Raw genomic sequence first — 14,203 nt, 5'->3', positions numbered from 1 at the left:
CAATTGGCCGAATACCCTTAGATCCTATTTCGGTGAATTTGACATCTGCCTTACATGTAAAAGATTAGCGGTTTAGGAGTTTTAATTTAGTTTGAGTGAAGGAATTCATTTTATAGCAAAATCCGAAATCGTGAAGAACTCATGAAAGTAAGCTTATTCTCGGATTCCTGAAACTTTAGATTTGCTCTATCTTTTACTGCAAAGTACAACGTTGTTTTTTTTTGTTTAAATCTTTCTAGACATGGTAAATATGAAGGACAAAGCAGTTTTAACATAGTTTGAGTGAAGGAATTCATTTTATAGATAAAATCCCAAGAGTCTGCTGAGAAAAGAGAGTGAATGTGAAGTAGTCTTTAACACGGCTCTGGGAGCGAGCCGAGTGCAGGCTAACCGGGAGAATTGCTTGAAAGAAACGCGACACCGAATGAGCGGTCAGAACAAAGCCTCAATACGGTGTTCCCGTGGTGTTTGTGGCTGCCTTGTCTTTGCGAGTAAAAGACAAGGCAGCCATCGAATAGGGCCCGCTTGTTCCGGTGAACCGGTGAAGGTATCTCTGAAGACAGTAAAACCCGGGGACTGGATCATCATCAAAGTGATAAAGAAAAAGAACTGGTCCAGCCCAAGGGGGGAAGGTCCATTTCAGGTACTACTTACATCACCCACAGCAGCTGAAGGACTTCTTGGATTCACTTATCACATTGTACCATGACCTTCAGAAGTAGGGAAAGATTAGTTACCCACCACTGTTTTCTGAGGCAAAAGTCTTACTACAAAGGGGAGTTCATCTCAACCTCAGTGAAGAAAACAACGGCTAACATGAGAACATAGGGTGTGACTAAAATAAGACAGGGAAAATGGATGGACAAAGGCCGTGGCATCCATTCAGATTACCAGGATTTTGTGGGTTAAGAGGAACCAGCTGTGTATTATTAATCATTACTCTTATTATAGTATTCCCAATTTTATGGTATGAAGCATGGATTAGCAGAAATAAAGATGATGCAGGACAGAGTACCACCACTGTCCCCTTGACATAGAAAGTGCCACACTAGTAATAACATTTATTTAAACTTGGAGATAAATGGAGAAAATAATCTCATATACAATAGCTGAGACAGAAAAAAACAGAAAACTTTTGAAGACACGATTAAAACAACATTTAGAACATACAATAAGCTTAAAAGGAGTGACAAATCTGCGACTGCGAAGGCATAGAAGTCTAATTAAAAACAGGAGCAGTAGGACAGACTTTTGTGAAATCTGAGTAAGCTCTGGGAATCATATTTAGATAATGATCAGACTTGGCCTTTCTTATTTCTGCTGTACATTTATTTCTAAGTTTCCTAAAAGCAAGGCAATGACCCGGGTCCCTCATATGCCCAGCTGGCATCCAAGGTTTATTTATTTTTTAAGTAAAGAAGACAGTTCTGCCGAAAGCCAGGGACTAGACCTGTTCTAAGTTCTATACTTTTTAAAAGGGGCGTGTTTATCAACTATGGAATTAGAAGATTTACAAAAATGGTCAAGTGCTAGATCTTCATCTGGGATTTTAACAGTGTCATGAGTATAACTATTCAACAGATCAGTTAAAAAAAAAGCCTGCTCATGGAGATGTTTCAGGATCTGGATACCAAGCGTGGACCTAATGTTTTCATTTTTGCAATTCTGATACAGGCTATTGAGCAATGATAACTAACACCAAGTTCAGACACTGCGGATTTTCTACCTTTGATTTGTTAAGATTGAGCCAATCAGGGACAACCTTGAAAGATCTCTTAAGTTTGGTTTTGTAAGATCAGTAATTACCTGAGAAAGGTTGATATTGGTACACACCTTTTTTAAATGATCAGAGGCAGAGTTAGACTTGTTTAAATTAAAATTGCCACACAGAGATTGGGTTTAGGCCACATGCACACAGAATGACATCAACAAATATAAGAAATATTAAACATTTACACATAGATTTTTGAATACATGTAGAGGAATGATACTTTGAAATGTGCTCATTGCGGAGTTATGATCAGTTGAGTAATGAAGGTTGAACTATTCTAGGAAAGAGCTTCTATTCCCAGCATCATGATGGACACTCCTGATATAGAAGGTTTTGCTAACGCATTGGAACTGTTTTACTATTTTCATATGCATGTGCAATGAAGAATTGCTTGCTGCTGATAAATGCAAAGAAGAACAGCTTACACATAGATGCTCACATATAGGCTGCTGAATGCAATGAAACCCTGCTTATCCAGTAAAGTTCAATGTCAATGTGTAATATTCAATTAGGATTTGCAAAACAGTGAAGTTAAACAATGAATGGGTCCATAGTCGGTATGAGAAGACTACAGGAATATTTACCTGGGTGTACGTTCAAACAGAGATGAGAAAATTGCGATAAATAATTGTTTGTGTGTTTGTTAGTATGTATATGAATGTTATGTGTATAAACTGTGTTGAGTTATAGTTACTCAGTAGTGTCTCAGTGAAACAACCGACGGGGGAAGCCTTGCGGTAACAACAAAAGCAGTGTTTTACTGATCAGTCAAGTTGCTCCAGTGTACTCCATACAAACTGGTTGGCTACTAAAGGGATAGAAAATGGGGAATACTTGTTTTAAAGCAAACAAGGAATTAGATGGGAAAAATACATGTTTTAACGGGACCCAGACAATATTAAATACTCAGACAGATGGAAGAAGAAGTGTAGTTTTGTAGGAAATCACAAAATTATTACATAAAATTAGTGAAATCAATTGAAGAATGCCTTTCTGAAGAGCTGTTTACCACAGATGAGCAGCTTTGCGACCAAGCACATTGTAGATCGCTTTACTGCCAAAATGATCTAATTTAATGGATTGGTTTAGACATGCATAACAGCATTTTAAGAACAAAGAGAGAAACAAAAAGGGACAACGCTTCATGGTGGAAGGTGATGTATAAATAATTGTGTATATGATGAAGGAGAGACCATTTGAGCAGCACAGCCATTTCGCAGCACAGGGACAGCAGTCCAAGTTAAATGATCTCCCACGTGGTATCACCTGTCATCAAAAGAAGAAAAAATCACCAAACTCAAGGACAAAGAGTCGAAGACTCCGGTGAACGAAGAGAGAGGACTGACAAACCAGAAATACAAAAGGATGCTCGATATCAAGATCCAGAAGAAGAGGCTAACAATGCCACGAACACTTACGATGCTGGTAATGATGCTAGCAATGAACAGAGAAGAAGATTCAGTGTCATCAATCTGCAACACGTGCCTCTAATGAGGGGGTGAATATAGATTCCTCAATGATTACAACATCTCTGGGAACTGTGACAAAAACAAGGTTTAAACCATTTTGATATATATTGTAACCTATCGGCTAAGGAATAGTGCTGAAAATGAGGTAAATCTAATCCACCACTGTCCTTGGTCTTCTGTAGGGTTTTCAAACTAATACGTGGTGGTTTGTTTTTCCACAGAAATTTGGAGATGCATGAATCTAGTGACTTAAATCAAGTAGCAGATGGTTTTATGGGGTATCATTGAGAACAAATAGTTAACTTTTGGTAGTATCATCATTTTAATGGTTGTAACTCTCCCCATAAGTGATATAGATAAGGACTTCCAACGAGAGAGATCGTCCTCTACTCTCTTTAATAATTGCACATAATTTAGCTTTGTTAGCTCTGAGAGCCTGGCGGAAATGTTTATGCCTAAATATCTAATATTTCCTGACTGTAAAGTGATCGCAGGTATATTCTGGACCCTACAGTTAATGGGCAGAACTGTGGTCTTAGACCAGTTGATAGAGTAGTCAGAAAGTGCTGAGAATTTATTTATGAGTGTGATCGTGTGAGTGAGAGACGTCTGTGAGTTCTGAAGGAAAAGTAATACATCATCAGCATAAAGACTTATTTTATGCTCAATATTTTGGGATTGGATGCCTTTAATATTTCTATCTTGTCTGATAGAAGCTGCAAAAGGTTTGATGAAAATAGCAAAAAGTGAGGGAGAAAGTGGGCAACCCTGTCTTCTACCTCTCTGCAGACTGAAGCTTGGAGAGGTTTAATCATTTGTCCTGACACTTGCATTTGGGGAGCTATATAATATCCTTATCCAGTTGATGAAGTGTGACCCAAACCCGAATTTGTTTAATGCTGCGAATAAAAATTTCCAGTTCACTCCATCAAATGCTTTTTCTGCATCTAGAGAGTCGATTGTGGTTTCCAAGTTGTTGATGGTAGAATAGTCTATAAGATTAATGATCCGGTTTGTGAACGAACTGTTGTGCCTACTGCTCTTCAGCCTGTCAAATGAAACATAGAATTTGAAACGTGACAAATGAACGAAGACCCAAGGAGTTGAGTCGTAAACGAATCAATACTGTTTCCTGTGCGAGGACCCGTTACCCGAGGAGTTTAGTCGTGAACGAATCAGTAGTGTTTCCTGTCCTGCTGACTGAGCTTATGAAGCTGCCGCCTGCCATGTGGTGAGGAAGGGTACTGCATGAAAATGAGACAACTCGTTACTCCCGAGTCATATAAAAAATTAGTTCATATCGAACGAATCGCTCACGAACGACACATCACTATCTATTTGACGAGTTATGCATGAATTAGGATTTTGCAACAAAATTAATTCCTTCTCTCAAACCAAGTTCAAACTAGTTTGTCCTTCATATTTATCTACTTCTAATCTAGTTTCAACAATAAACAACACTGTATTTTATAGTATGAAAAAGAACCAGACCTAATTTTCAGCAATAAGCTTCTCTCGAGGAGATATGAAGGAATACAGATTTTGCGATAAAATGAAATCCTTCTATCAAACTGACTTAAAACGGTTTCTCCTTATTTCTTCACTTCTGATGAAGTTTCAACAATAAACAACAAACTTTGTAGGTTCGAATGCCCGACTATATATTAACAAAAGCGGGAGGAGAGGTCTTCGGATGAGAGTGGGTGAGAATTTCCAAACATAATCTATAAAATGCGGTGAAAAAAAAGGTGTGAATACCCCATAGAACACTAAAAGGTGGAGCGGAAGTGTTCGGCTGCAAGAAGGTGTGAATGTCCGACTATATTTGGTGAAAAGCAGGTGAAGCAACGTCTGAATGCCCAACCTTACATCATCAAAAGCGAGATCAGAGGTGTTTGGCTGCAAGAAGGCAATAGTTTGCCAAAAGAGGGTAAGGTGCGAATGACCGACTAAATATCAACAAAAGTGGGGGCGGAGGTCTTCGGATGCAAGTGGGTGTGAATATCCCACCATACAAGTATGGTGGAGAGGAAGCTGTGAATGGCCAACCATAGTAAAAAGCGGGTGATGATGTATGGTTTGGCATTCGCACCTTTTCTTACCCATTTTTCAGGAATTTTGGGTGGACATTCACACCTTCTTGCAGCTGAACACCTCCTCTCCCGCTTGTGATCATGTGCGGTTTGATATTTGAAAATTTTCTTTCATGTTTTAAAGCAATTATTGATGGACATTCAAATCTTCTTGTAGCTGAACACATCCACTCCTGCTTTTGATGATGCACGGTTGGGATATCGCACCCTTTTTTTACCCATTTTTCAGGAATTATTGGTGGACATTCAGACCTTCTTGCAGCCGAACACCTCCTCTCCCGCTTATGATCATGTGCGGTTTGACATTCGAAAATTTTCTTTCATGTTTTAAAGCAATTATTGATGGACATTCAAATCTTCTTGTAGCCGAACACATCCACTGCTGCTTTTGATGATGTATGGTTGGGCATTCACATCTTTTCTTACCCATTTTTCAGGAATTATGGGTGGACATTCAAACCTTCTTGCAGCTGAACACCTCCTCTCCCGCTTATGATCATGTGTGGTTTGATATTTAAAAATATTCTTTCATGTTTTCTAGCAATTATTGATGGACATTCAGACCTTCTTGTAGCCGAACACATCCACTCCTGCTTTTGATGATGTATGGTTGGGCATTCGCACACTTTTTTTACCCATTTTTCAGGAATTACGGGTGGACATTCAGACATTCTTGCAGCCGAAAACCTCCGCTCCCTCTTCTGATCATACATTGTCGGGCATTCGCACCTTATCTTACCCACTTTTTATAAACTTTAGTCGGACATTCACACCTTCTTGCAGCTGAACCACCTCCGCTCCCTGTTTTGATCATGTATGGTCTGGCAATACTACCTTTTCTTACCCGTTTGTGAGTAATTATGGCTGGATATTTACACCTACTTGCAGCCGAACACCACCTCTCCCGCTTTTGATGATGTATGGACCGGCATTCTTATCTTTTCTAACACATTTTTCAGCAATTATGGTTGGAGATTCACACCTACTCACAGCCGAAAACTTCCGCTCCCGCATTTGATGGTGTATAGTCGGACATTCTCACCCTTTCTCATCAGCTTTTTGCAAATTAAGATCTGACATTCACACCTACTTGCAGTCGAACAGCTCTGCTCCCGCTTTTGATTATGTTTGGTTGGATATTCGAACCTTTTCTTAACTGCTTTTTACCAACTATGGTCGGACATTCACACCTTCTTACAGCGGAACACCTCCGCTCCCTCTTTTGATGATGTATGTTCGGGCATTCGAACCTTTTCTTACCCGCTTTTTACAAACCATGGTCGGACATTCAAACCTTCTTGTAGCCGAACACATCCAATCCTGCTTTTGATGATGTATGGTTCGGCATTCGCACCGTTTCTTACCCATTTTTCAGTAATTATGGGTGGACATTCACACCTTCTTGCAGCTGAACACCTCCGCTCCAGCAGTTGATGGTGTATAGTCGGGCATTCGAGCCTTTTCTTCCCCGGTTTTTACAAATTATGGTTGGACATTTAGACCTTCTTTCAGCCGAAAACCTCCGCTCCCTCTTTTGATCATACATTGTCGGGCATTTGCACCTTTTCTTACCCGCTTTTTACAAACCATGGTTTGACATTCAAAACTTCTTGTAGCCGAACACATCCACTCCTGCTTTTGATGATGTATGGTTGGGCATTCAAACCTACTTGTTGCCCGCTTTTCATTAATTATGGCTGGACATTCACACCTTGTCGCAGCCAAACACCTCCGCTCCCTGTTTTGATCATGTATGGTTTGACATTCGCACCTTTTCTCACCCGCTTTTTACTATGGTCGGCCATTCACAGCTTCCTCTCCACCATACTTGTATGGTGGGATATTCACACCCACTTGCATCCGAAGACCTCCGCCCCCACTTTTGTTGATATTTAGTCGGTCATTCGCACCTTACCCGCTTTTGGCAAACTATGGCCTTCTTGCAGCCAAACACCTCTGATCTCGCTTTTGATGATGTAAGGTTGGGCATTCAGACGTTGCTTCACCTGCTTTTCACCAAATATAGTCGGACATTCACACCTTCTTGCAGCCGAACACTTCCGCTCCACCTTTTAGTGTTCTATGGGGTTATTCACACCTTTTTTTCTACCGCATTTTATAGATTATGGTTGGAAATTCTCACCCACTCATCTGAAGACCTCTCCTCCCGCTTTTGTTAATATATAGTCGGGCATTCGAACCTTTTCTTACCCGCTTTTTACAAATTATGGTCGAACATTCACACCTACTTGCAGCCGAATACTTCCGCTCCACCTTTTAGTGATTTATGGTTGGCATTTGCACCTTTTCTTACCCTCTTTTTATACTGATTGCTGAAGATTAAGTTGTTCTTTCTCAAACTCTCCTTCACACGAGAGATATATCCAATGACTGCTGAGCGCGGTTTAATTTGAAAGTACGTCAGTTTGACTTCACCGCTACTCTGTCGGTCCCTTTGTAATTAATTACATGGATCATTACCTGGATTATTTTACATCTGCATGCCAAATGATCATTTGAGTGAATTTAAGTTTCAACAGAACAACAAAACAAAAACGTGAATATGGACACAGAGGAAGAGTCAGGATCTGTCCGGTCTCCTAAAATTAACTTCATATTATAACTGTTATCCATGCAATATCAGGTAAGAAAACATTTCCCTGTTATTAAGTTAATAACCTAATGTAATGTTTGTGTTCATATCCATAGTTTAAACTCTAACGTTGTCAGACTGTTAGGTTAGCTAAATGTTTATGTTTATGTATTTAACATACGCTTTTATCCAAAGCGATTTACAAATGAAGATATAACAAGCTATATAAAAAGCTAACAATAAACTACATAGAAGGAACCCAATAGTCCGATTCTGTCAGAGGTGACTGTCAGAAAAGTTTGCTTATTATCATTATATAAAAGTCACAGCCAGAGAGGCCATTTCATATCAAAACTTCACAAGGAGAAGTTGGGAGACAAAGCGAACTGTGTTTTAAGAAGGAATGTTGTCTCCCCACTGATCGTTATCTTTATAGCTCCCCAAATAAGGAGACGACTCCAAACTCAGGAGATATGCCAGACCTGGGCACATAGAGGATTGTATGTATGTGTGTGTGTGTCACCAAATAAAAGAGCAAGGGAGGCAACCACTCGTTGGAGAACTCTTGTGAATCTGCAGAGAGAAGGTTTATGTGTTGTTCTCCCCTTGCAAGTAAAATACTGAGGCCTCTGAGGGATTTCTTGGTTTCATGCCGTTGTCTGTGAGTTAATTTTTCTAACATTTTGGTCCTTCTAGCCGGATGCCAACATTTTGTATGAGGGTTTCTACCGGGAGGGACGAAACACTGTAGACTGTGCACAGCCCGACTAGGTCGGAGGAAAGACGCACGGGGCTAAAATTCTCCGTTGGCCAGAGAAGGCCCTTTCCGGCAAAACTCTTCGCGAATGACGGCATCCAAGCGCAGTTTTACAACGGACAGTGGATGAGACCAAGAAAAAAAGCAACAGCTTTCAATTTTTTTATATTGAATACTACAACTGAGTTAGAAAAAGGAAGGAGGGTTGAAAATCCCTGCCAAAAGTAAAGTTAGAAAAAGGAAGGAGGGTTGAAAGTCCCTGCCAAAGTACGGTGGGTTTAAGTCCCAACCTTAGAAAAAGAAAGGGTGTTTATAAAATAAAAAAGACAAAAAATAAAAGAAGTGATTATGGGGTTAAAGTCCCCGCCTAAAAGAAAGGGTGTTTAGAAAATAAAAAAAGACAAAAAATAAAAGAAGTGATTAGGGGGGTTAAAGTCCCCGCCTAAAGAAAAGGGGGGTTTGAGTCCCTACCTTATGGGAAAAGGAGGGTTAAAGTCCCTACCTAAATAAAAGGGGGGTTTGCGTCCCTACCTAATGGGTACCCGGTGTTTGTAACTCTATTGTATTTGTTTTTTAATGTATTTTGTGTTTTTAAGTGTGTCAGTATTTGTTCACGTGTGCACGTGAAAGGGTGAGAGGCGCTGGTTTGAGTGTACGCGGGAGAGGGTGCAACTCGCTGTTTTGAGTGTGTGTGTGTGTGTGTGTCGGAGCCATTTTGAGCGTGTGTATGAGAGAAAGGAACGAGTGATAGGAACGGAGTTTTGTTGAAGCAGCAGAGTAACTGGGAACCTAACGGTGTCAACAAAGGTTACTGACTGTTGAAGTAGACAAACTCGGACGTTCATTAAGGATAAATATATTAATAAAATGGGAAATGTGAACGGTACAATGGACGGGGAGGGGGATCGTAAATTTATGGAGCAGCAACGCCCTGGTTCATGTCTGTACCTAAATCACTGGAAAAGAAAATGTGTTCTTTTGGGAAAATTGTCTGTCCCTCAGTGCCAAATGCTGGTGAACAAATTAAAAGATAAAGATAAAAATGAAGGTCGAAAACAGGACGGACCCAAAACCACCACTGCTAAAGTGTGGTTGGCTGAAGCTCATAACAGGAAATCAGGGGAGGAGAAAAGGTGAAAAGAAAAAGGCACAATATGTGCTGTTGTCCTTCCTGAAGATAATGAAACAACCCCACGAGCCCGGCGGGCAGATGAACCTGTCCCAGCGCTGGAACATGCTCCGCCCCGTTTCTGGTGCTTTTGCCCCGCCATATTCTTTGTACCCAGATCTGAGTGGCGCGGGAGCAGTGGGAGGGGAGTCACCGACTCCATACCTTGTGGAGGTTATTCTCTCCGCTCATTAAGTTGTACACCGTATGAGTGGAGCAAACGAATGGGAGGTAATTTAAGTCCTTTTAATTTTACAAGTGCAGATGGTCCCAGTTCGAGCCCCCAACAGGGCCACTTTCTCCCAATGGTGGAAGTTGCAAATCCTACTGCCCAGAATGATAATGATCGTACATGGACAAGCAGACCTGGTGGCCGCAGTGGCTGGAATCACATCATACAAAGACGATGCACCAAGTTGTGTGCAAGAAATTAGTCTAATTCAACGATCTTATCATTTGAATGGAGCAGAATGCCAAAGCATTATGATGGCCCTATTACAGGGTGATTGGGTGAGAGTTAGAGGGGATTGGGACCCCATGGCCCAAAGGGTGGGGAACGCCCCGCCATTGCCATTGGCACATGATAGCGCTGAGCTCACACAGCGGTGGGAGGCCCTATGTGAAAGAATCACTCGCACGTTTGTGCGAAAGGCTGACTATGCTAAAATAGGCCAAACCACACAAAAAGAGGGAGAAACTGTCATAGAGTTTAGAACTCGCTTTGAACAGGTGTTCATGACAAATAGTGGGATACCACAGGATGCAGCGGAGGATGGCCCTTATCAACAGCAACTAAAACATGCTTTGAGACCTGAAATTAAAGAGTGGGTGATTAAACATTTTGTGCACCACCCCACAACTACTCTTCTTCAATTTATGGATCAGTTCATACATGCAGAAAAAGTGGTACAGAACAAAAAGAAGATCAGAGAAAAGAAAGCTGATGCGTTTGTGGCAGACAGCTATGATGATTATGGGGGAGGAGATGCAGATGTGTTTTATATGGAAGGTCCAAGCTGTGACAACAGAGGACGAGGAAGAGGTAGAGGTTTCTCCAAAGGGAGAGGTAGAGGCTTCCCAGGAGGAAGGGTAAAGCTTTTAGATATAGAATGTTGGTTGTGTGGCAAGTCAGGACATCTTAGTAGAAAATGTCCTGAAAAAGAGAAATGGCAATGACTAGACAGAGAGCAGCCGAGTGCAGAAAATGGAAAGGAAGAACCACTAGTGGTGGATGAGATGTTGGATTTATTGGATATCTGCACAATGGCTGATAGCATGCCCCAAATTACTTTACTGGTCCAAGGGAGACCATATGTGTTTTTATGTGAATCAGGAGCGTGCCGCACTGTGATGAGAGATGATTGCCACAAGTTCCCCACATCTAAAGATAGCATTTTTGTAAGATCAGAGGTGCAAAAGAAACCTATGTCCACCAAAATAAAGATCGAATTTCAAGAACGAGGTGAAAGTTCCTGGGGACAGGTGGTTCTCTCTCCAGCTTGCCCCTTTAATCTTTTGGGAATAGATTTTATGGAAAAAAATTGCCATATAACTAGCAGAAAATGGGGGCATGGTGGCACGTCAATATGCAGAGGTCTTTGTTATACAAGGCTCAGGGGAGCCAAACTATCACTGGTCCTTCGACTTACCAAATGTCGATGTAGCAGTCACTGCAAAGCAGCTCGCTGATCTAACAGCTGAAGTCACTCGTTGCCCAAAGAGCACCTCTCCCCCAGGGGGTTATCATGTCACAGTGAGCTTTAAGAAAACCAGTGGTCCAGATTATGCATTTGACAAGGCTTTTTGTCGATTAGGCCCGCAAAGAGTTGTTCTTACTGCATGTTATTGGAAAGAAGACAACTGTTTTTGTTTATGTACTCTTACCCCGGAAATGAACAAATTGGTGCAATATGGGAAGACACCACATGTATCTATGGCCATAAATGGCTGGACAGACTGGAAACATTTGAACCAATCAGCATTATATGTCAAAGACGTCACAGACTGGAGACCTGATGAGCAGAAAGGCTGGCAGTTCAGCCCCTCAACACAGTGTTATAGGAAACTGTTAAACTGGGTAGTAACATGTTCCCCACAAACACATTTGGAGGAACAGTCTGCGTGAATTATGACCCTCACTGCAGAACAAGATCAGGTTTTAGAATCACTGCCATCCACACTATGGTCCCAAGGCAACGCTAATGTGGGACTGATAAAAGGTGTGGAGCTTGTTATTATTAGGCCAAGGAGAGAACACAGGCCTAAAGCACGACAATATCCCCTGAATTACAGGGTTTAAAAGACATGCAACAACAAGCACCAGACAGCAAAAGAACTCTGTGGTGCAATAAAGGAGCAATTTTGAAAGATGACATCTACACCTGACCGTTTGGAAAACCAATCTTGCTAAAGTCCATGTATAAATGGGCAGCAATTGTGGCACATGGACCTTGCCATGTGTCAACAGGAGGGATTAACAGTATAATAGAACATTATATACATTATATTACCACTTATTAAAAAAAAAAAATAGTCCAGAAGTACTGTTTGGTAATAATTGATGCATTTTCTAAATGGGTAGAAATAGTTCCATGTCATTCAGTAGATGCCCTGATAGTAGAAAAGCCTTATGCAAAAGAATAACACCTACTTTTGGGATTCCACAGATTATCAGGAGTGAAAATGGAAGTCATTTTGTGAATGAAGTGATCCAAAGATAGAAGACCACTTCTACATAAACTTGAAAAAAAAACAATGTGGTTATCACTCCCAGAGTGCAGGGCTAGTGGAAGGAACTAATGGAACAATTAAGCTGAAACTGAGGAAAGCAATGGAAGAAACAGGGAGAAACTGGACTTAGTTCAGCTAAGCATTAGGATAACTCCCACACAAGGTCAATCTTTAACTCGAAATGATGTATGGAAGACCATATTCTATCCCAGACCTAGCTAAACTGCATGCCACCAGTATGAGGATGACGACACTGTCATGGAAAATTAATTCTTATATGCATTGTATTGAGTGTTACTGTGCATGAACTGCAAATGACTGAGCTGCAAGGTACTACCCTGCCCTGTTTTTCTTAAATTCCTCTTTACAATGGTGGGCTTGTTATAATGAGATAGCTGCACTTTAAGGGGGACAGGGTTAGGCTGGTATTTACGACTGTGTGACTGACTCTGTGCATTACTAAATTTCCCCAACAACACTCCAGCAAGTTATATGAAAAGGATGTTCGAAACAGAAGATATAAGTCAATATAATAATGTTCCGAATGAGACTTTGCCATTACAGGTTGGAGCAGAGCTTAATATCGGAGACTGGGTCTTCACAAAGGTGATAAAGAGGAAGGCGTGGAACAAACCGAGCTGGGAAGGCCCATTCCAGAGCCAAACACCTCAACCGCTGTCAAGGTTGAGAGATGTGATACTTGGATACACTAGAGCCATTGTAAGAGGTACTCTTTGCCTTCCCCTGACTGCTAGAGAGGGGAAGTCCAGCTACAGAGTGGGTGTGTAGATCCTGGTAAACTCAACGCTGGTGAAGCAGGGACATCTCTCTGGCACTTAGCAGGGCAAGAGGCAGAGAGCACCAGAGAAGAGAGGAAAAGAAGAAAAAAAAAAAAGAAAGGTTCAAAGTGGTTGTTGGTAGCAGGACTGGTCATAATTCTCTTTGTGGTTCTGCCTATTTTAGGTTGGGAGACCTACGAGAGATTGAAAAAAAAACAGGTCCATCAGGGCCCTGTTAAGCAGCAAAGGAAGTTGTGAAGCAGGGAAGGTGTAAACCTTCAGAACTAAATGGAATGTGTGTCACCAGGAGAATCATCAGGAGAATCTACAACCTTCTTTCCTGGCTGAAAAAGGAGGAGCGTGTTCTAACGTCTGATACCTAAGAACACAGCACCAGGCGGATCTTTAACAAAGCGTCATATCTGAAGAATTGAAGGAGCATTCAGGAGTTGACACTTCTATATGGTCTAACATGATGAATATGTTTGGAAGATATCGTGTCATGATTCTATCACTTATGATGACTGTAGCAGTATTTACTGCAATATTGGTAGTGTGCGGGTGTTGTTGTGTGCCTTGTCTCTGTTCTCTATGTACCAGGTTGGTGGTCCACACCATAGAGGGATGTCCTTCTGAGTTCAGAGCCTTGCTTCTCCAGGAGGACGAAGTAGATGAAGAATATCATCCGGACCTATATCCAATCCAATATCCAGTGACAGAGTAGAGATAGGGTGCAGGCATAGAAGGAAGTGCAGAAACATAAAGTGCAACGATAGAGGGGGTAGGTAAGAACAAGGTAAGTGCTAGGATAGGAGGTGCTCTCTGAAGAGCTGGGTTTTCAAG

The sequence above is a fragment of the Leuresthes tenuis genome, unplaced genomic scaffold (genome assembly GCF_036924035.1).
Source record: "Leuresthes tenuis unplaced genomic scaffold, fLeuTen1.0.hap1 SCAF_16, whole genome shotgun sequence".
NCBI lineage: Eukaryota > Metazoa > Chordata > Actinopteri > Atheriniformes > Atherinopsidae > Leuresthes > Leuresthes tenuis.
The sequence above is the reverse complement of the archived record's forward strand: the minus strand, read 5'-3'. Positions refer to the sequence as shown.